This window comes from Phascolarctos cinereus, unplaced genomic scaffold (genome assembly GCF_003287225.1).
Source record: "Phascolarctos cinereus isolate Bilbo 61053 unplaced genomic scaffold, phaCin_HiC Scaffold_2;HRSCAF=192, whole genome shotgun sequence".
Taxonomy (NCBI): domain Eukaryota; kingdom Metazoa; phylum Chordata; class Mammalia; order Diprotodontia; family Phascolarctidae; genus Phascolarctos; species Phascolarctos cinereus.
In genome coordinates, this window is record NW_027555625.1 from 301080955 (window position 1) to 301103874 (window position 22920).

The 22920-nt window shown below is 38.1% G+C and overlaps 1 protein-coding gene across 7 annotated transcripts in view; it reads left to right on the plus strand.

Moving 5' to 3' along the window:
- The window catches only part of DENND1A (DENN domain containing 1A), a 691139-nt gene that overhangs the window by 521680 nt on the left and 146539 nt on the right, over positions 1 to 22920 (plus strand). The gene's annotated exons all lie outside the window — the stretch shown is intronic.

The following is a 22920-nucleotide window of genomic DNA, read 5'->3' on the forward strand; positions in this document are numbered from 1 at the left end:
TGCTATTTGACCAGCCCTAGTCCAGGGACTATATTATCTCCTCTATTTCATTCCTCACTTGAAAAGTCATTGTTGGTGACGCACATAGTCAAGCCTGCTTTATGCCTACTATGTGTCTTTCTGTTACCTGGAAAGCATGTAATTATGATTTTTCTTTGATCTTGGTGTTCCATGAAACACAGCTATGTAGTGTCACTGAGAGAATATTGGTGTTAAAAAGCTTATTTTTTTTTATGGCAGCAAGCAACTTGGGAGCACCAAAAGTGCTTCACAGCTTCCCAAATGCAATCTAGTGCAATCACATCCTCCACCTCCATTCTTGGCTCAGATTATTCCCCGGCTACAGTGCTTATATGTACTGATTGACTAACTTGGTGACTTGTTCATTCAAATATGTCGTAATTTGGGTGCTTTCCCTTTTATCAGCATTAATAATGTACTTTCTCACACACATTTTAACAGTGAGTTTTATAAGACCAGTGTCTGTGTCAAATCTGTATATTGAGTGCCTCCCCTATAGTCCAAGCTTAATAAATGTTTACTGAATTACATTGAGCTATTTAGAAAGAATAATGACCGTTGAAGGAAAGAGCTCTCCTCAGATTCCATATGGCAACCACTGATTTTGTTTCCTAGAGCTGTGAAAGAGCTAACTGTCTGCCTCTGCCTATGACCTTCACAGTCAGCATTAACAGCACAGTCAGCCTGCTATTCTAGTCCTTCTGGGTGGCTTTGAGAAGAGGCAGGAAGTGTAGAGGATTCTGAACTTTCTTTAACCTGCAATACAGATTATACCCAATGATAACCTGAACAAATTCTGGTTTTAAAAAAAAGACATTAGATCCCAGGGGATCATTGAGCCCATATGATTCATGGGTGTAAACTAAGTCCAGGGGAGGGGGCTTGCCCAAAGTCATATAACAGTTTAATCAAAGAGCCACATTTAGAACACAAGTGCCTTTCTCCTCATACATAATAATAATAATAATCCTATCTCATCCTATGTAATTTTAATCCATATTTTTCCATAAAATATCTACAGAAAATTTGCATGATCCCATGGAAGCCTCTTCCATGTTCTTTAGTACCCCCTGCAATATTATGTGTGCCACTAGAGCTGATTCCATAAGTTGCACCAATTTTTTTTATTCTTTTTGTTTTACAAGTTTTTTGCTATTTCATCATCTCTATCACCCCTAATTGTGGTTATTTCCCAAAGTCCTGTCCTAGAGCCTCTTCCTTTCTTTCTCTAGGTAACCTCATTAGTTCCCATGGGTTTATATATCATTTCTGTGCAATAGACTCACAGAGACTGACAGAAAGAAAGACATAGAAATAAAGCTAGAGAGACATAGATGGGGGGAAGAGATGACAGAGAGAAATATGGAGAGGAAGGAGACACACAGACAGATACAAACAAAGAAAGATCCAGTCCCAGGTTGTCCCCTAAGTTTGTCCTGCATTACCAGTTACTTATTGGACACTTCTGACTCAACTTCTTACTGTCCCACATCCCATGTATCCAATAAAATGTCTGTCAAATCATACCTTTCCTATCACCACAAAATCTCTCACATACAAAGCTACCACATTAGTTCATGTCCTCATCACCTCTTACCTATATCATTGCCATAGACTCCTGATTGGTGTCCCCACCTCAAGTCTTTCACCACTCTATAATATCCTATACACTGCTGACTAATTTCCTTTAAGTATAGATCTAACCATGTAACTGCCATACTCAGTCAACTCCTATAACTTCTTAATGCTTCTAGGATAAAGTATAAACTTCTGGTTAGCTTTTTAAAAAACTGTATTTTTATTCATAACACCAAAAAAGTGAACGCTTCTATGTATACAGTATAACACACACAAAAGATTGTATCTGAAACTGAATCTTCATTTCATATCACTTGCTTTTTTAAAAAAAGTATTTAATGATTCTTGTTACTTTCAAAACTATCCTGCTTGTCTGTACTTCCTTCTGAACTGTTCCCTTTGAATTTTAAAAAGGTTTCTATAGCCCTGGTTTTTTTGGAGAAGGGAAGGGGAGGCTCACTATTGTGACCCACCCACCCCCATTACCCTCTGCAACCACTCCCCATTTAAAAACTGAGAATCAAAAAAGAAACCCCTTATAACAGATACGCATAGTCAGGCAAAATAAATCTGCGCAATGGCCATGTCCAATTATTTATTTTTCTTTCTGCACGTTGTATCTATCACCTTTCTGGTAGAATGTAGGTAACATACTTCATCATTGGTCCTCTAGAGATATGATTGATCATTGCCTTGATTGGAGTCCTTAAGTCTTTTAAAGTGGTTGTTCTTACAGTATTGATGTCTTTCTATAAATTATCCTCCAGATTCTGCTCACAACACCTTGCATCATTTTGTACCACCTAGGATTCTCAGAAACCATTTCTTTCATCTTTTGTTAGGCACAATAGTAGTCCATTTGCATTCATATAACACAGTTCAGCCATTTCCCAATTAATGGACAACTCCTTAGATTCTAATTCTTTGCTTTTCTTCTCTCCCCCTCACCCCTTTCAGGTCCTCCTTTGGGATCAAGAAGTTTCTTTTACTTGTGAATATTTGCTTTCTGCTATTATCCTCCCTCTTAAACACTTCCCCCTCCCGTTGCTGCTTGTTTCCCTATGAATTTAATGTGTTTCTACACCAACTATTTTATGTGTGTTCAACCTTACTTTGTCCATTTCAAAGTAAGGTTCATCTGGTTCCCTCTTTCCCTGACCCATTCCTCCATGCTTGCATACTTTTCTTCTCATGCACCCAAATAATGAGAAATAGCGAGTTTTATCCACTTCTTCCTTCTTACACTAATATTCTGCCTCTTTACCCTCTTTTTTCTTCCATTCCTAAAACCTTCAAAAAAGAACAAGTCCACACTCTGTTTTTCTTTATTTAATTACTTTAATATCTTTGAAGACATTAAGGTTCTGAAAGGACACTTATTTCTTCTCCATTAGAATGTCAACATTGTATCATCATACAGCTCCTTCCAATATCAAATAAAATTACCCTCTAGATTCCTCTTGATTCTTGTGTTTGTGTTTCAAAACAGCTCTGCTGTTTTCATAAGAAATGGCTTGGATGTCCTCCATTCCATTAAAGTCTAATTTTTTTCCCTCTAGTATTATATTCAGCTTTTCAGGGTAAGTTATTTTTTTGCTATAAGCTTATATCCTTTTGCCTTTTGGATTATTGTATTCCAAGATCTCTTCTTATTTGAAGTAGTAGCTTCCAGGTCTTATGTGATCACTGTAGTTCCTTGGTACTTGAACTTTTTTTTTTCTGGATGCTTGCAGTATTTTTTTTTTCTTTAATGTGGGAATCTTGGGTTTTGGCTGTGACATTCCTAAGACTTTTCTTTTTGAAGTTTCTTTATGGAAGTGATTGGGGAATTCTTTATATCTTTACATCTTTACTTTGCCCTCTGGTTCTAATAGGTATGGACAGTTTTCATATGATTTCTTAAAACATAGTGTCTAGTGGGCATCTAGGTGGTGCAGCAGATAGAGTACCAGCCCTGGATTCAGGAGGACCTGAATTCAAATCTGACCTCAGACACATAACACTTACTAGCTGTGTGACCCTGGGCAAGTCACTTAACCCCATTGCCTAACCAAATAAAAAACCAAACAAACAAAAAGGAAATACATTAAAATACACACACACACACACACACACACACACTGTCCAGGCTTTTTATTTTTAAATTGTTATGTTTTCAGGAAGTTCAGTGATTCTTGAATTCTGTCTTCTTGAATTTTTTTCTAGGTCATTTGTTCTTGATATCAGGCTTCTTGCATTTTCCATTTTTCAATTTTTAAAATTTTGTTCTAATATTTCTTATCTCATAGAATCATTACTTTCTGTTTGGGCTATTCTAATTTTTCAGAAATTCTGTTTCTTGGGAAAGGCTTACCATTTTCTATTCTATAGTATTATTTGACTTCCAATTCCTTTTTCCCCCAGCGGTCTTATTTATCTCTTGCTTAATTTATTCTAGATATTCGTGTACTTTTTGTGGAAAATCCACAGGCTGCTGGCTTGTTTGCCTGCACTATTGTTCATTTTGGTGGCAGTCTCCTTTCCTATTGTCCTCAGGCATAAGGCTGATTTTTTGTGTAGTTTTGGAATGGAAGAAGTCACCATAATTTCTCATTAGATTCCTTGAATATCATTCAGTCTGTTGTCAATTTCAAATTTGTGCTAGAGGAAGTATGTAGGAATTGGACTGTCTGCCTCCACTTAGGCAGCCGTGTTGGTCAGAAATCTCCCTACTTCATTTTTAAAGCCTGGCCCCAAACTAATAAGATATTTTCCCTTTCTTCATTTCTGTCTATTCCTCATACATGACACTCCATCTTCCATATCTTTGCATTCCTTTTCTAACTGATCCTCATACTTGCATACACTCCCTCCTTGCCTCACCCTAATAGATTTCTTTTCTTCCTTTAAGACACACCTCAAGCACCTTCTTCTACATGAAGCCTTTCCTGATCCCGTCAACTACTAGGACCCTCCCTCCCATTGTGTTTAACTACTTTGTATTTTTCCAAATAACTGTATATAGGGAGCATTTATTAAGCACCCACTATGTTCCAGATATTGTATTAGGCATTGGAGATGTGAATACAAGTAGTCAAGAGAGTCTGTACTATCAAGGGGCTTACATTCCAGTAGAGAAATAGAACACATAAAAGAGAGCTGGAAAGCTAGGGGTGAGAAACAGGGAAAGAAAGGTACCCACATGGAGACAGGGCAGTGGGTAAGGGGAAAGAGAAAAAGTACAGGAAGTCAAGTTCTGAGGGCAGAGGCCCCTCCTGAAATAGTCTGGACAAATGATCAGCAACTCAGAAAGCAGGATTCCAGGGTAGAAGTTTTTCCTTCCAGCCTATTATATCCCATACCAACGTTTTTATGTTTAAATCTATATCTGATATTCTAAAGTCTACTCCAACACTAATATTTACATGTTCTAAGTTCCCTTCCTGCTCCAGCAGTCTCTTTTCTAGGGGCCCTTCTACTCTGGTAGCCAATGTCCTGAAGGTCCTTACAAACTCTAAGGTCCCTCCTCACTCAAACATTCTGTGTTCTATGAATCCCATGACTGGGAAGAATATTTTTACCTTTTTTCATTTGAATTTGAAAATCCTAGCTCTTGGGGATGATGCTCTTACCTGAGTGAGTCACATTTGGATAAACTCTCATGCTTTCAAAGTGCAGTGTATGTAGTGCCAGTGTATTCAGTGAATATATTCAGGGACCAGCCCCTACCGTGAGGGGCCAGGGTCCCCACTGAAGCCAGACAGAAGCCGAGGTCCCTGTGTGGCCTGTTCTTCTGTGTTTGGGGAGGAACAAGAAAAGTTGCTTTATTCAAAAGCCTCTTTAAATCTCTCTATTATCAGGAAAGGGCTGCACAGTGAGGAGTCATGCCATGATATATCTCCTATCATGTAAGAGGTTTATATGTTTGACTAATCAATTATTCTGCTCTGACTTCTTAACCTCCATTTCACTCTTGCTGTTTTTATTGTCTATTTGCCTTTTTGTTGTTCCGGTGTTTCTTGTTTTGAGCTTTTATTTTGTGGAAACATTTCGACCTACAATATCCTCTTTTCTTCTCACTGTTGTTTTTCCCTGCTTCTTCTTCCCTTTCTGATTTTGGTATCCCTTGTAATTGACCAGGCATAACCTCAGCGTGCAAGTGAATGAGAGCGTAAGCCAACTGCAAGGAAAGCTATTGTATTTGGTGGAACTACCAGGGTGCAGGGAGCTGTTAGACCCAGCATGGTGTATTGCAAAGATCACTAGTTTGGGACTGGGAAGCCTTGGGTTCAGGTTCCAGTGCTGCCATTCACTAGCAGGGTAACCTTGGTCAAGTTGCTTTCCCTTTCTGGATTTCAGGTTCTTCCTCTGAAAAATGAGAATACCAAAAACCTTTATGTGTGAACCCCTTTATATTACTTCAAACCCTCTTCTGCTTATTGTTCCCTCCTTCAAACACACCACTTCTTCCTGCAACTATCAAATCTATACAGATGACTCCTGAATCTGTGTCTTAAACCATGACCTTTCTTATAGCACCAGACCCACATCTCTACTTACCTCCAGGTCGTCTCCACTGAATAACCCCACCATCACCTCATATGTAGTATGTACAAAATTGAGCTTCTCATCTCTCCTACTAAATCTTTTTATCCTTCTTACTTCACTATTTCTGTCTGTCATACCACCATTTATGTAGCTTCCATTATTCAAAACCTTCACATTATCATTGGATCTTGCCTCTTCATCTCTCAGTCAGTTACAAAGTCAAGTTGATTCTACCTCCAAAATGTCTTATGTGTCTCTCACTTCCCATCTATTTCCATTGCTACCACACTAATACAGGCCTTCGTTTTCACCCACCTGGACTATGGCAATAGTGTCCAAATAGTTCTTTCTTCCTCAGTGTACACTATAATTCAGGCAAACTGAAGCACTTTCTACCCTTGAACTCTGTCCTAACTCTGTGACTTTGCTCACATTATTCTCCATGTATAAACTACACTTCCTTCTCCTCCTCTTTTGCTTTTTGAATTCCTTTACTAGACCTATAATCCAACTCAAACTTTTCTCCTCTGATCCCCCTCACATGGCCAGTGGCTTTTCTTCTTTGAAAGCACTTTGTTTTTCAACTCTTTAATGGGTATATCATGTAGCATTTTGTGTTAGTCATCTGTGTTATTTTTTTGAGTAGGTAAAAGAGGCCATCTTTTGCTTCATTTCTTACCTAGCCTGAATCACTGAATGGGTGTTGCCTCAGGCAGACTGAGACCTGGGAAAGACATTAGCTTGAAAAGCTCAAGATTTCCCACTGCAACCTGGGCCATCTTCAGTCTTCCTGACCTGTGTCTTGCCATTCAACCCAGGTGGCTCCAAAGGAGAGAGTGAAGCTGATGACTTTGCATAGCCCTATCTCACTTAGATCCAATTCACTTGCAAATCAAGACATCGCCCTCCTGATGTCATTGCTCCTCTTTGAGAATGAAGAATAAGTAACAATAATGTGTCTGATCCCCTAGTAAACTGTGAGCTCCATGGGAGTAGGGACCATGTCATATAGAGATAGAGTGAATAAGGGAGTATTGATTAAATGCTTACTTACTATGTACCAAGCACTGTGCCAAGTGCTGTGATACAAATATTGACAAGCAAGACTGTCCCCGCCTTGAGAACCAATATTCTAATGGAGGACACATTGAGGAGGGCTAAAGAGCAGAGGTGGATGAGAACTCACTTGGGGTCGTGATGAGGAGACCATTGAAAAGTAGCCTGGAGGTCTGGGTCCTGACAAGGTAAATCAAAAGCTCATTCGGAACTCAGGGGTCCAAGGGTCTGACTGGAGAGGGATGAGAATGGGAATGATGGCTGGCAAGTAAATGGCATGATAAAAAGCACCAGGAACTGGCATGGAAGCCCAGACCCTAACAACATAAGAATTCATTTGTGCTCTGTGCAACCCTGGCACAGAGCAAAGTGACATGGGCAATTATGGGTAGTTAATGAATGTTTATCAACTTGATTTATAACATTATATAAGTTTTTTTGCTTTATTACCATTCATTTAATTAATTATAATGGTTACCATTTATGTAGTTCTTTAAAGCTTACAAATTACTTTACATACAACATTGTTTAATCCTTACAACACTCTAGTAATATAGGAACAACAGGCATTATTCTCATTTTATAGGTATGAAAATGGGCTAACCAAGTCTAAGTGACTTGTTCATGGTCATATACCTAGTAAGTATCAAAGGTGGAATTTAAAGCCAGATCTCCCCTAGCTCCAATACTAGGAGTCTTTCCATTGCCTCTCAACTTCTTCTTGTTTCCCTTTAGTTACTTGAAGGTGAGGTGATCCAGAATTCTTAAAGGCTGGACCATCAGGTACCCCCTGGCTATGGGTGTGTGTGTGTATGTGTGTGTACCTTCTGTCTAGAGATAACAGGCATGAGCCTCATGAACATCAAAGAGGCTAATCAGAAGCTTGGGCAGGAATGATTTTTTTTTTTTGGCCAGGGGGAGGCCTAGCAACTCATAGAGACCAAGGTGTGGAGGGACTATGATCTCAGCGATGTGAGAACTACCCTCACAGACACAAACCAGAGACATTTCAGGCGTTTGATGTAATGATAATTCATACTTTTGTAACACTTTAAAATTTAGAAAGTGCTTGCTTAGTAACAACTCTAGAAGGTTGACTGTGCAAGTTGCATCATTATCTGTCTTTTTCAGATGATGACACAGGGTCCAAGAGATTTGTTTATAGTCACATGTAGTTGGTAGTTAGCTAACAGAGTCAGGATTGTTTCAGTGGAGAGAAACTTGGTTTAGAGTCAGAGGACTTAGATTCAAGTCCCCTGTCAGTCACTCACCACCTACATGACCTTGGACAAGCTGCCCAATCTCTCTGGGACTCAGTTTCCTCATCTGAAAAATGAGAGGGTTGTATTAGGTCATCTCTAACTAGAACTAGAACTAACATAGAACTAACTCTATGTTTCTGTGATCTTATGATTTCTAAATCAAAGTCAAGGGTTCTTTCACCATTTGTTGCCTTTTGGCTCTGGTACATATGTACCAAACATATGGCCAAAATCAAAACTTCTTAGTTCTCACTACTATATATTATCTTTTATCTCTTCTAGCAGAAGGAAAATCCTTAAGTTTCATCATTGAGGTCTAACAAGGCAAGGCTCCAACGTGTTTTGTTGAAGATATTTGCAGTGGGATTCATATCATTCGTTATAAAACTCCTATACAAATGTTACTTCTATTTTGCAAATTAAGTAACTGAGAATCCCATGTCAAGTAGATGACCAATGGTCTAGGTTTTCATGGGATACAGGCATGCCCTCTCTAGCCTGTCAAGCTACCTCACTGAGCTCTTCCCTGAAAATATGTTATTCTTCTATAGTTAAACTAATTTTTTAAAGGGTTCCTACTTTCTCATCTGCTTCTTACATAATTCTTTGTTTCATGTTGTGGATCTTGGCAGCAACAGTATATTATGACTGAAATGTGCATTTTGTAAGTCATAACTTTATGCTTTGTATTGAAATAAACTGTGCACACAGTGTGTGCAATTTATGCAGCACACAGCTGGAGGTATCCCATTCTGAATTCTTCTGGCTGAAAATGTCTTTTTCGAATATTGAAAATGTGTTATGAAGTAGACACCATTATGATAATTGGAAATTCAGCTTTTCTGTCTTCCCAGAATATGAATATATATATATATATATGTATGTGTGTGTATGTATATATATATATACACGTGTGTGTATGTATATTTAATATAATTATATATGCATAAATATACACACAGGAACGAGAGAGAAAGATACATAGATAGATAGAAAGATAGATATTTTTAATATAATTAACACATCATGTACACTTCACCTGGTTGCTCCTTGGTTATCTTTGACATCCTCTTGATATTTATTTAGATTCATGGAAGTGCCTTGACTTTGAACTGAATAGGTAACAGAACTAATAAGTTTAAAATCAACAATTTCCAACATTAAAGTTATACAATTAGAAAATTGTAGCCCCAGTGATGTCTGTTTGTCTACTTTGTTCTTTGTCAGATGATCAAGGCACAGTTATGTGAGAATTCTACTGAGACTTGATTTCCATTGAATCAAAATACCTACAGTGAAGTTAAGCGACTTGTTTTCATCTGTTTTATGGAAAGAAACCATTCACCAACCATATGGAGGGAAAGGGGCATGACATATATTATATGGCAAATTTCATGACTGTTATCCCCAAATTTATACTCCTGAATAATGCATTTAATTTGAAAGGATTCTCTCTTATATAATAGGATGTGCTAACCTGGAATTCAAAGCCTGCCTTAGATCTGGCTTTATTCTGTCTAGTGCAGACAGTTCGATAGCATTGTCACCTCCACACATGAAAGGGAAATGTGTTTTTTGGTTTTTGGGTTTTGGGTTTTTTTGCCTAAAGTTGTGCTATTTTCCTAGTTTCGTTTTAGGCCCAAGTCATGTAGAACATAGGCTCAGCGACTACAGAGTCTTGCTGAGTTGGTGTTTTTCTCATTGCCTGTTATTCCAAGAAACTATGCTATTAACTCACCAGGTAGTGTTTCAAACAGGAATCCTGAGAATCTAGAGAGATTCATATACAGGAATGCGAGAGATTTTAAATGAAGGTTATTATGTATCTATATAATTTTCGAGGAATGCATTTCGATAAACATTTTTTAAGCTACCACTATGTGACCTTGGAAAAATGACTTCCCCACTCTGGGCCTCATCTGTAAAATGAAAGAGTGGCACTAAGTGACCTCTCAGCTCTCTCCCACCTCTTACCATTCTACTTTCCAACATTCCACATTCACCTAAGGTCCTGTTCTTTGCTTTTTAAGTTCCTCTGAGCTTAAATTGCTTAAGCAGAATTTCCAGCTTGCTGCTGCTGCTGTCGTTTATAACAGATTTTATTGAAACTCTGAGCAGTCTCTAAATTAAAGAACCTCAAGTGTCACCTACTTATCAGAATACTTTGGATTGAAGACTATCAGTGGGAGAAGCTGACTTCCATTTCAAAAAGGCACTGGGGACATTTCTAGTTCAGGAATAAATGTCATGTATACTGAAAGATAAACTGGCCTGGGAGGCAGGAGTCAGTCCTTTTCCTACCTCTGCCTCTGCCTGTGTGATCTTGGGCCTTGGTATTCTGAAAAGTGAGGGAGCTGGACTAAATAACCGCCAAGGTCCAACAACCTGTGTTCTTAAGGTTCCTTCTAGCTCTAACGTTCTGTGTTCTAACAATCTGTGTTCCATCCAGTATGAACATTATTTTAGTCCACTAGGATATATTGCCCAAAGCGGTATGCTAAGACTTTTAGAGAAACTGCAGTGGGCCAGGTCAAGCATATTTGCTCTATTGAAAATGCAATCTACATTTCAGAATAGAAACAAAACAATTTTTGACCCAAGGCCATCTGTGATCATCATGTTATTGGGCAGTCTTTAAATATTCTATTTCTAATTTTCAGAAATGGCTTTAGCTATATTTACAACATTTAACATATGAAAATCTTTGGGAAAGTGGTTTTTTTAGTGGAATGGTTGTGTAATGGAATATTTCACGTACTGGTTCAGCCATAAAGCTTAGGGCTGATAAACAAAGCGTCTCAAGCCAAATGGCCCCTCAGCTAACCCCAATTAAAATAAAGATTTCATTCCACTCTGTCCTGACAGAGGGGAACATATTGTTGCCTTTAAGGGAGTTTGGTTTAGTTAATGAAAGAATTTTATTTCCTTCACCCCCCCCATGCCCCTCCCTCAAATACAGTACCTAATTAAATAAGATTCAATTTGTTATAACTGCTGGTAGGAAGATATTAACTCTTTTAAAGCTATGCTGCATCTACTAAGATAGACATACTATTTCTGAAGCTGATTCTCTGCATAGTTTTTAAAGAAAAAAGAAGTTACTTAAAAGCCAAACAGTCTTAAAGGTGTATCTGTTTCTGTATAACTTCTGGTGCCTTATGTATATCAAGAACTATGCATGCTATGTCTGAAACATAAATTCTAAAAATAGTGTAATCATAGAATCTTTTTGAGATACTCATTAGAACAAAGAATGTTAAAACATTCTACTTTATGCCAGGAACACCATGCAAGTCCTTTCTTCTCTTGCCTCTATCTATGTGATCTGGTCCCTTCCCCATATGGGAAGGGATCATAAAATATACAATGTGAAAGCATCTTTGGAATATAGAATGTTTGGTCATGTAATGGTAATACTATAAGGAACTTAAAGACCCAAAGTGTTATATGTGGAACTATATACTAAACTATTCCATAGTATACTGACTAGGACACTGAATAGAAGAACCCTGGGTGGAAGGTTATCTAACCTAACCCTTCATTTTATATACTGGAAAATTTAGGCAAATTACATATATCACAAGAACAAAGTGACTTGCCCAAGACATGCAGTAAGTTGAGGCTGGACCTCATTCTCATACCCTGGATTCATTTCTAGCTCCCAGTTCAGTTCATTGCTCATTCAGTTCCACCCCATTGCCTCTTCACTTTCCATGTTTACATAAGTCTTTGTTTCCTCAAAGCATTTGTACTTTCACATATTATAATTTGCTGATAATGTAAGCTCCATCCATAAAATATCTTTCATGCAAGAAGTTGTATCTGTTAAAATATGTTAGGTGACATAAGTTGTGTACGAATGCCAGATTATCCTGGAGTTCCTTTGGAGTTACTGTGAATAAACACGTGAATGCCTAAGGAATTCATCATTTAACAGTATCAGCGAACACCAGCAGGAGTGCTTTTTTACTGTTCCATACACCAGTCTGTCATTGATTTTGCTATGTGTCAGCAACCCATCTTGGTTATTGGCTTCATAATTACAGAAGAGCATTTCTTGGTATCAGTATGAACAAATTCTTTTAAATTCAGTTAATGACTACAATTGTAGCTGACCCAAATGACAATGGAAAGATTTATGGTTGGTGTAAGCATATTACCAAGGAGGATTTGTATTCAAGAAGTGCCCCCAAACAAATCAAAGATATATATAAATGGGCAGTGAGGTAAGTAAGGCATTTAGCAAGAGTAAAGGATAAAAATAAAAAGAGTAAAGGATAACCACTACATGTTGCAGAAGTGTTCTTGAAAAGTAAAACCATAGGGGAAGGTTTCCCAAAGCATTGGGTAGTTCTTCTATAAGGGATTTTTGGAAAGTTGTGGATAAAAATTGCGCAGTATGAGAGAAATAGAGGAGTTGTGTTCTACACTAGAAAAACCTGTCTACTCTAATTGTATATACTGCATCATCTCCCAATCACATCTCAGTCCCTTACAGTATGTCTTCTAATATCACTAATGAACTGAAACTGTTGTCTCTGAAGTTACTAGCTATCTCTTAATTGCTGAATCTTATGACCTTTTCTCAGCCATCATCTTGGTCTTCTTAACTTCTTTGTACCTTTTTCCATTGATTGGTTCTTTGAGATCATGTAGACTTTGACTACTCCCTTCCCCTAAGTACTCTTCTCTCCTTTGTCTTTCATGACACTATACTCTCCTAGTTCTCCTCTTACTGATCTGAATATTCTTTCTTAGTGTCCTTGGCTGTGTCATCATCCACGATCAACCTCCCAAGCATAGCTGTACCTCAGCATTCTGTCAGGATCCATCTTTCCCTTCTTTTTCTCCATAAATTTTTTTAGCTCCCATAGGACTAATTATCCTTTCTATACAGATGACTCTAAAATCTGTATATTCAACCCTAATCCCTCTCCTTTATCTAGTCCTTTATCAATAACTTCTCTACATGTATACCCATAGATATATTCAAACTCAACATGCTCAAAATGGAGCTCTTTATCAAGGCTACTGCTGCCATCTTCTTGCCAGCCCCCTGCCATTTCACTCTTGAACCAAAGACCATGCCCTGAAGTACTTAACCCTTTTGACTTCAGAAATCCCAATCTGGACCTCCCACTATCCTGATTGGTGAATATTCATGTAGCCCATTGTATCTCAGCAACCCCAGCCATCTTGCTTCATTTCTCTCCTGGGACACTTTCTCTGGTATCTTCCCTGCCACCCCACATGTATATTCTCTATTTTCCCCCTGACTTTCTAGTTCTAGAACCATAATCAAATACATACTATAATTGATACTAGAAAAGGTATGTTAATCTATTCTTCTATGACTCTACTCACCATCACTATAATTATTTGAGCCAAATAAAATACTCCTCCTTGGCCACCGCTTCTCTGAATGAATCATCACCCCCCATCAGAATACAAGTCTCTTGAAGTCAGCAACTGTTCTCTGCTTTTGTATTTGTATGCCTGATGCTTAGCACATAAGTACTTAATACATGCTTTCTTCATTCATTTGTTTATAAACCTGTCCTTTCTCCAAACTTTCCTCTTTTTGTTGAGGCCACCACCATCCTTCTACTTCCTCAGGTTCACAACCTCAGAGTTATCTTTGACTCTTCACTTTCCCTCTAGTCTCTCTTCTGAGATAATAAGCTAAAGGGTAAAAATGAACATACTTTATGAGGATTATCAAAGGGATTAGATATTTGACTTCCTTTAGACTGCCTTTTTCTGCCTCATGGATATTTCAAAATACCAAATACAGCCTGCAGTTCAGAAATATCAAATAATGAACTACTGTAAATTCACAAGAAACTATTGACCTTATGTTCCTGTATCAAAGTATGGGGAAAGGGGTAAAATGAAAAGATTTTCTTTCCTTTAAGGAAGAAAAAGACCTCATTCAGAGCCTTCAAAAACATTCAAATTCTACTTTTCAAATACTGATACCTTAAAATAATGACGATAAAAATAATAATTCATTTATATATCCTTTAAATGCTCCCCTCAGAACAACCCCATGAGATAGATAGTAGAAGTATTGTTATCTCCCTTTTATGGATGTGGAAAATGAAACTCAGAGAAGCTAAGCAACTTGCCTATAATAACAGATAATTTCAGAGCCAGGATGCAAATCCTGGGTTCCTGGTTCTAAATCTAGCGCTCTCTAAGCCCTTCAAATTTTGGTGAACATTCTCCTTCCAAAGGGTAAGCTTGATACTGATATCCTGTTATGTGACTTGGTCAGATTTATATAGCTGGAAAATGATAGAGCCAAGACTTGAACTCAGATATTCTGACTTCTGACTTCAAAATCTGACTTGTCATTAAACTTGTTGTTGTGGTTCAGTTGTTTCAGTTGTGTCCCACTCATCATTTCTTGGCAAAGGTGCTGGAGTGGTTTGCCATTTCCTTCTCCAGCTCATTTTACAGGTGAGGAAACTGAGGCAAACAGGGTTAAGTTACTTGCCCAGGTTCGTACAGCTAGTTAGTGTCTGAGGCCAGATTTGAACTCAAGGAGATAAGTCTTCCTGACCTCAGACTCTATCCACTGTGCCACCTAACAGCCTAGGATTGAACCTGGCTGCCATGGGAGGGAAAAAAAAACAGTTTGAAGATTTTAGTACATAACTTTCTAACAAACTCCAAGAGATATGTCGATCATCTTATCTTATTATAATAAGTACTTTATAGAAATCACATTCCTACGCTGTAAGTTAAATTGGAGCCAAAGTCCATTTCTCTCTAGGAATTAAAAAATGAAAAAGTATATCAACCCAACAAAGTTTTGGTTTTGGTTTGGAGCAACATGGCTAAAAAGACACCATCAGCAATGTACTACTGGAAACAGAAGTGGCCTCATCATGTACCTAGAGTTAGAATGAATGGATAGATAGCCCTGTTGCTGCCCTGATACTTGTTTTGTTGTATCTCTGATCTCATAACTATGGATGTCCACGAGTTCAACCTGAAACCTACCCACGTCTTTGTATCCTATGTGCTTCATGCTGATGTTTTACCATAAACGCTCCATCGAGAATCAGCCCAGAAACTTTTAATAGTTTCTGAATACCAGTGTAATACTTGGCCTGTCCCGTGTATCATCCTCTTTGAATAGCCTATGAATAGCCTATTTACTTTTCCTATCATACATATCCTTGATGATGTATTCTATATGACTTTTTGCATGCAAGTCATCTTAAGTAATAAGCTGAGCCTATTAATGCCCACCATACATCTTTTTAAAAAATATTTATTTTTACTAAACAGAACAATCATAGAATGTAAAAAATAAACAATAGCAACAAAAGACTCCCAAACTGCCTAAAGTTAAGCAAATTAGCATTTTAACAAGTAGTTTTGAGTGATTCTATATTCCAGTATGCATTTCTTATTTATGATTGATAAAAGAAACTAAGACTATGTTCATCAACTCTGAAAAAGTTAGTGTTATCTATCATATTTTCCATGAATTCTATTGCTGTTTGGTGCCATCTTCCTTAATATTAAGTCACTGTACATGTTCTTATAGTTCTGCCTTTTTCTCTCTGCATCACTTCCTATGAGTCTTCCCATAATTATTTGTATTTTTTATATTCATCATTCCTTATGGCACAATAATATTCTATTACATTCATGTACAACAGTTTATCTATTTCCCACTTGCTGTTCCCATAATTTGTTTCCAGTTTTTTGTTATTTGCTGTTACAAGTAGTGCTGCTATAAATATTTTGCACAGTTGGATCATAGGATCATAGTTTTAGAGCTGAGAGAGAAAATCTTCTAGTCCATCACCTTGTGTTACAGATGACAAAACTTAAGACCAGAGGGGTTGTGACTTGCCCAAGGTCATATGGCCGAGTTGACATTCCAGCCTAGGTTTTCTAACTCCAACTCCAGCACTCCTTCTGCTATACCATATTGTTGTTGGTTTTCTTCATGTCATGAGCCCTGTTTGGCTATAAACCTTAAAAGCCCACAGTGCATCTATCCATTGCCCTTTGTGTCACCAGCAGTTTGACTCTCTGAAGATCATAGAGTTTGTTCCATTATTTACAGCCATAGAGCATCCCCAGAGAATATATGTGTCGTTTTTGTGTCAGGAGCAACTTGGAATCATTGAAAGTGCTCTTCCCCAAAACAATCCAACCTGGTGTATTCTTTTTATTCAATTCAGGATGCAACCTGTCCAAGTTGTCTGTATTGATGGGTTAACTCACTGGGTTGCACATTCAACTATGTTCCTTGATCTGGACAACACGAGCAATATACTATATGAATTGATAAGGCACATCTCTTTTCAATAGCCAAGGGTAACACTGAGTCTGCATGAAATATTAAAAGAATCAGAGGGAAAGTTTAAATAGAAAGAGCATTGGACTTGAAGTTTATTCTTGGTTACATTCATTGGCTATGGGCAAACTCTGAACCTCACTGTATTTGTTTATATAAAATGAAGATGTAATGATGGATGTGACAATACTTTGTAAATTGTAGTAATAATAATAATAGCCAACATCACATAGCACTTTAAGGTTTGAAAAATGCTGTACAAATATCACCTCTTTTGATCCTCACAAACCTTGTAAAATAGGCTTATCCATTTTATAATTGAAGAAATAGAATCTGAGAGGTTAAGTGATTTGCCCAAGTCACACAGCTAGTAAGTTTTTGAGACAGGATCAGCTGTTACTGTTATGTAATTCTGATTTTTCTAATACCTGCTGCAATGAGCCTTATCTGTTATTCTTGAGGTTGCTGTTCTTGCTCTGGCTGTGCCACTTATTAACTTTGTGACAATGGCAGGACTCTTCTCTGAGCGTCACCCTCTTCATTTATAAAACTGAGATGAAAATATTTGTATCATTTACCTGCCTGTCATTAGGTTGTTATGAGGAAAGTGGTCTGGAATTGTGAATTATTATTATTGTGGTTGACAATTTTTATGTGTTCTCCCAGCAAGATATTCCAAGCAACTGGAAGACAAAGGCTCAAAAAAGAATTAAAGAAGGGAAGAGACCCCTGTTATGCTCACCCTGTCCTTTCATCTTCCAACTAGGTAGCACAGTGGATAGAGCACTGGACCTAGAGTCAGGAAGATCTGAATTCAAATCCAGCCTCAAACACTTACTAGCTTTGGGACTCTGAGCTAATCACTTAATTTCTATCTATTTCAAGTTCCTCAACTGTAAAGTACGGCTAATAATAGCTCCTACCTCCTAGAGTTGTTGCAAGAATAAAACAATATTTGTAAAGCACTTTGCAATCCTTAAAGCACAATATAAATGCTACCTGCTATGATGATGGTGATGATGATGATGATGATGATGGTGGTGGTAGTGGTGGTGGTGGTGGTGACATGTTCTTTGATTTTGTGGGAGCTTTGTTTAGGTAGTGAAATAAGGAAAGAGGAATCAAAATACTGCTAGACAATTCCCTCACAGACATGGAGACCAGAGGAAAAGGGATGTGAATAGTTTTCTTGGCACATAGTAGACTCTTAATGTTTATTGATTGATTTATTATATAGATCTGTTATAACTGGATGTCCCATAGGGCCATCAAACTCTATATGTCAATAACTGAACTAGTTATTTTTTCCCAAAAAAAATCTTCCCCTCACCTTCTGAATTTCCCTATTCCTGACAAGAATATCACCATTTTTCTGGTCACCCAGGATCACAACCTTGGTACAGATAGTGTCCCATATATCCAGTCAATTTGCAAATCTTGTCATTTTCGTCACCAGTTGCATGTCTGGCATGCCCATCCCCTTCTGTCTATTTACATGACCACCACCCTAGTTCAGGCCCTCATGGCCTCCCACCTGTACATTTGCAGTAGCTTCCTAATTGATCTTCCTGTCCCAAGACTCCTTTCTCTAACCCATCCTCCACCTAACTGCCAAAGAGATTTTTTTCAGAGTACAGGTCTTACTATGCCTTTCCCCTACTCAATAAACTCAAATGGTTCTCTGCCTCCAGGACCAAATATAAGCTCTTCTGTCTAGCTTTCAAAGTCCTTCAAAGCCTTGGCACCAACTTTAAAGTACATTATTCCAAAATTCTCTCACTCTAAGGTCTAACCTACTTGCCTTCTTCTATTTTTTCATTCTTTTGGTTTTGTTTTATTGTTTCTTGATTTCTTATAAAATCATTTGCTTCCATTTTCTTTATTCTAGTTTTTAAGGAATTCTTTTCTTCAGTGAATTTTTGGACCTCCTTTTCCATTTAGCCAATTCTGCTTTTTAAGGCATTCTTCTCCTCATTGGATTTTGGGACTTCTTACCATTTGGCCTGGTGTGTTTTTTAAGGTGTTATTTTCTTTGATTTTTTTTTTGTGTCTCCTTTACTAAGCTGTTGACTTGTTTTTCATTATTTTCTTGCATCATTCACGTTTCTCCTCCCAATTTCTCCTCTACCTCTCTTACTTGATTTTCAAAATCCTTTTTGAGTTCTTCCATGGACTGAGACCAATTTTTCTTGAAGGCTTTGGTTGTAGGAGGGTTGACCTGATTGTCCTCCTGTGAGTGTGTGTTTTGATCTTCCTTGTCGCCATAGTAACTCTCTATAGTCACAGGGGGTTTTTTGTTGTTGTTTGCTCATTTTCCCAGCCTATTACTTGACTTTTAACTCTTTATTAAAGTAGGGCTCTGCTTCCAGGATGGAGGGCACATTGTCCCAAGCTTCAGAGGCCTTGTGTGGCTGTTTTCAGAGACACTTCCAGGGACCTGCAAGTTCTCAGCTCCTCCAAGGTGGTATGATCTAAGGAGAGGTGTTTACTATTCTCCTGGCCTGTGCTCTGGTCTGTGAGGAACCACAAGCACTCTTTTCTGCCCTGGGACTATGAGAAGGGTCCCACTCCACTGTAGCCACAAACTCTGGTGTGCTAGTGCTCCTTCTCACCCTGGGACTGCTACCCAGGACCTGGATCCGAGTATGGGCAAAGTAACAGAGTCCTTCCTCAGTGCTAGCAAAAAGATCCCTGTAGTCTCCTTCTGACCAGTTGTTTGATTCCCTTAATGTCTGTGGGCTGAGAGCTCTGGAAGCAGCCACTGCCTCTGCTAATTCAGTCACTCCCAAGTTTGCTAGGGTCGGGGCTGTGCTGGGGTGGCCTTTGTTGGACTGTGCTCCAACTCTCACCCAGATGTGATGGACCCTTCCTGCTGACCTTCTAAGTTGTCCTTGGCATCTGTGGGCTGAGAGGTCTGGAAACCACCACTGCTGCCATTGATTCAGTCCCCCCGAGGCCTATTCCTACTCTTCTGGGTCTGGGTCTGGGTCTACGCTGGTGCAGCCTGTGCTGAACTGTACTCCCTCTATCATACTCCTCTATCACCCTGGTGCAACAATGTCTTTCCCGCCAACCTTCCAAGTTGTCTTGGGCTGGAAATTTGCTTCACTCCATCTTTTTTGTGGGTTTTGCTGCTCTAGAATTTGATTAGAGTCATTTTTAGAGGTATTTGGAGGGGTTTGAGAGAGAATTTAGGAGAGTCCCTGCCTTTACTCTGCCATCTTGGCTCTGCCTCTGCATACTTGCCTTCTTGCTGTTTCTCATTGAAACAGCATTTTCTCATTTCCTCTATCTCCCATTTCCTCACCTTTGCACTGGCAGTCGCCCATGATGGAATGAACTCCCATCTCCTAGAATCCCTGCTTATGTGACTTTCATGCTGCTCTCACCTGCAGCTAGGTGGAACAGTGGATAGAGTGCTGGACCTGGAATCAGGAAGATGAGTTCAAATACAGCTTCAGACACTTAGCCACTGTGTGACCCTGAGCAAGTCACTTAATCTCGGTCTGCTTTAGTTTATTTAACTATAAAATGAGGATAAGAATAGTACCTATCTTCCAGGGTTATTGTTAAGATCACATAAGATAATATTTATAAAGAGCTTATCACAGTGCCTGGTATACAGTAGGGGCTTAATAAATGCTTGCTGTCTCCTTTAGCCACTAGTGCTGTCTCTCCCCTTCAAAATGTACTTTGTATTTATTATGGGGTGTGTGTGTGTGTGTGTGTGTGTGTATGTTGTCTTCACTGATAAGAACACAAGCTTCTCGAAAGTAGAGACCATTTTTGTTTTTGGCAACTTCTAACACAGTGCCTAGCACATAGTAGGTGCTTGGCAAATGTTTGTTAATTGCTTGATAATTTGTTTAACTAATTCACTAGGATATGGAAATAGCTATTATACATAACATTTCTTATAATGATATTTGCTATACTAGGATTTTATGTATTGTCATTTTTCCAGAGCTTTGGATATTGAAAATATCTCCTAAGAGTAAACATATAAATTCTATTTAAATGTATCTTTGTAATGCTTAACTTCAAAGTAATGGAATTTTCCCCTTTTACAACAGCGCCACAAAATCCTCTTCTGATGTCTTAGCCTGCCATGGAGGTGACCCTGGATTCTCAGTGACTATTCCAGCAGAGCACAAGCTCTTGGCAGATTCTAACATGCTGGGAAGGCATTGAATATGGTCCTGGAAATAAACTCTGTACACTTTTTGATGACAAACTTTGCTGAGTTTAGAGAGGCTCACCATCAGTAAGCTAGCCACTTGGTGAGGAATTCTTTGGCCATGGCAACCCATGAAACAATGAAAAACTTAAAATGGCTTCCATCCTCTAACATCCCTTTCCATTTCTGCAGTGATGGTAGCAGTATGGCAGGAAATGAGTGGCTGAGGCCTTTAAGAATCACACTTGGCTATAAGTGCTGTAAACAAGAAATCTTTGTCCAGTAACCATCAAGTGTGCATTCTACTAGCAGAATTGGATCATTTTAGTCTTAACATTCTTGATGTAAATGAAAGCAGAAGACAAAAGGAAGCTGCACAGTTCTTTTCATTATACTAAGCTTTTCCCTAAAACAAAGACCCATCTTTTAAAAACCACTATTCTTCCAATGATATTTTATGGCTGATAGTTGTGGAATGATGTAGCCTCCAAAGAGTGGCAGTCAGTGTGAGCAGGCTGCAACATGTTACATATGAGAAATTACACCACAGAAACAGTGGAAAGGCTGTTATTAGAGATAGGGAAAAAAATAGGTTAAGATAACTGAAGTATAGCCTTTGTGGTCTGTTGGTATCCATTTTATGTCAAGATAGCACAAATAAGTTACTGGAAAGTTATTAAATGAATTCTCTTTGGCAGACTCATGGGGAAAAAAATGAATAAAAGTTGTTCATGATGGACAGGCATGGATAGGTTACAATCTGCAGTGTTGGAAGGAGTACTGCCTTCATCAATGAGGTCATGGATCCATTGAAGTACAGTACTCAATGTGCTATTAAAGTTCACGAAAAGCAATATGAAGTAAACTACCGTTTGATGCATGGTTTATAAGAATTCATTAGTTTTGTGGTTCTGCTAATGAAAACAATATTACATTTCTTAAGAACCTAAGAAAGTTGGCTTATTGTACTTTTGAGATCTAAAATTTTTGTAAGGAGACAGGGGTGTAAAGAAAAGGTCAAACTGGATGTAACAACTAGTTTGAGCTAGTGCCAGAACCAGAATTACAAGCTACTACATTGTGTTTTCTGCTACCTCAAACACATAAAAATCAAGTGAACCTAATTTTTAAATTAAAAAATAACACCACTGGCCAAGAGAATTTTTTTTAAAAATCAGAGAAAAAATTTAATAATATTAATACACAAATTATTTTTATGGCTTCACAGCCAATATTTTAAACAACTTTTGCAAATGCTACTTAAGAGCTGTTTCTGTCTCTAAGTTGGAAAGAACTACCTATATCCAGAAACAAATTTACATATTTCTAATTATAGTAACTTAATAGATACCCTCCAATTTGAATGAACCCATCAATATTTATTGGGCTGCTTTTTTTTTTTTGAAACCAAAATTACCATAGATGGCTATACTCACAAAGTGTACCAATGCAAAGTGAACTGACCTTTGGAGGTCGTTGCAAAATTTAGCCTCAGATTTCTAGATAATAGTTTCATCTGTAAATGACCCATAATATCAATAAATGGTATTGTAACTTCATCTAGTTAAATTTTGTCAAGACGTAGAATTCGCCCTTGACCTGAAATTTCTTTGGAACTGATCTGATTCATAAATTTTATTGTGCTCTTTTGCAAAGATCTGTTTTCTTCTATGATTTTTCAGTCCAGCAAAAGCTCTCATTTGTGTAAAGTGCCATTGGTAATTAACAGAAAACGTACTCTTCAGAGTGAGGCAAGAAGGCTCAGAATCATACAATACACACCTCTGTGCTTAGGGCCAAATACAAGCCTGTAATTCTTAAGGTCACTGCCCTGTCGTATTAGAACAACAACCAAAAAAAAAAAACCCAACCCCAAAACAAACCCACCAGTGCTGAGCATAGTGCATTTAAAATGTCCTTCTGAAAGCATCATTGTTGATGACTGTTTTTTTGGTTGGAACTGTGAGGTGATGGAA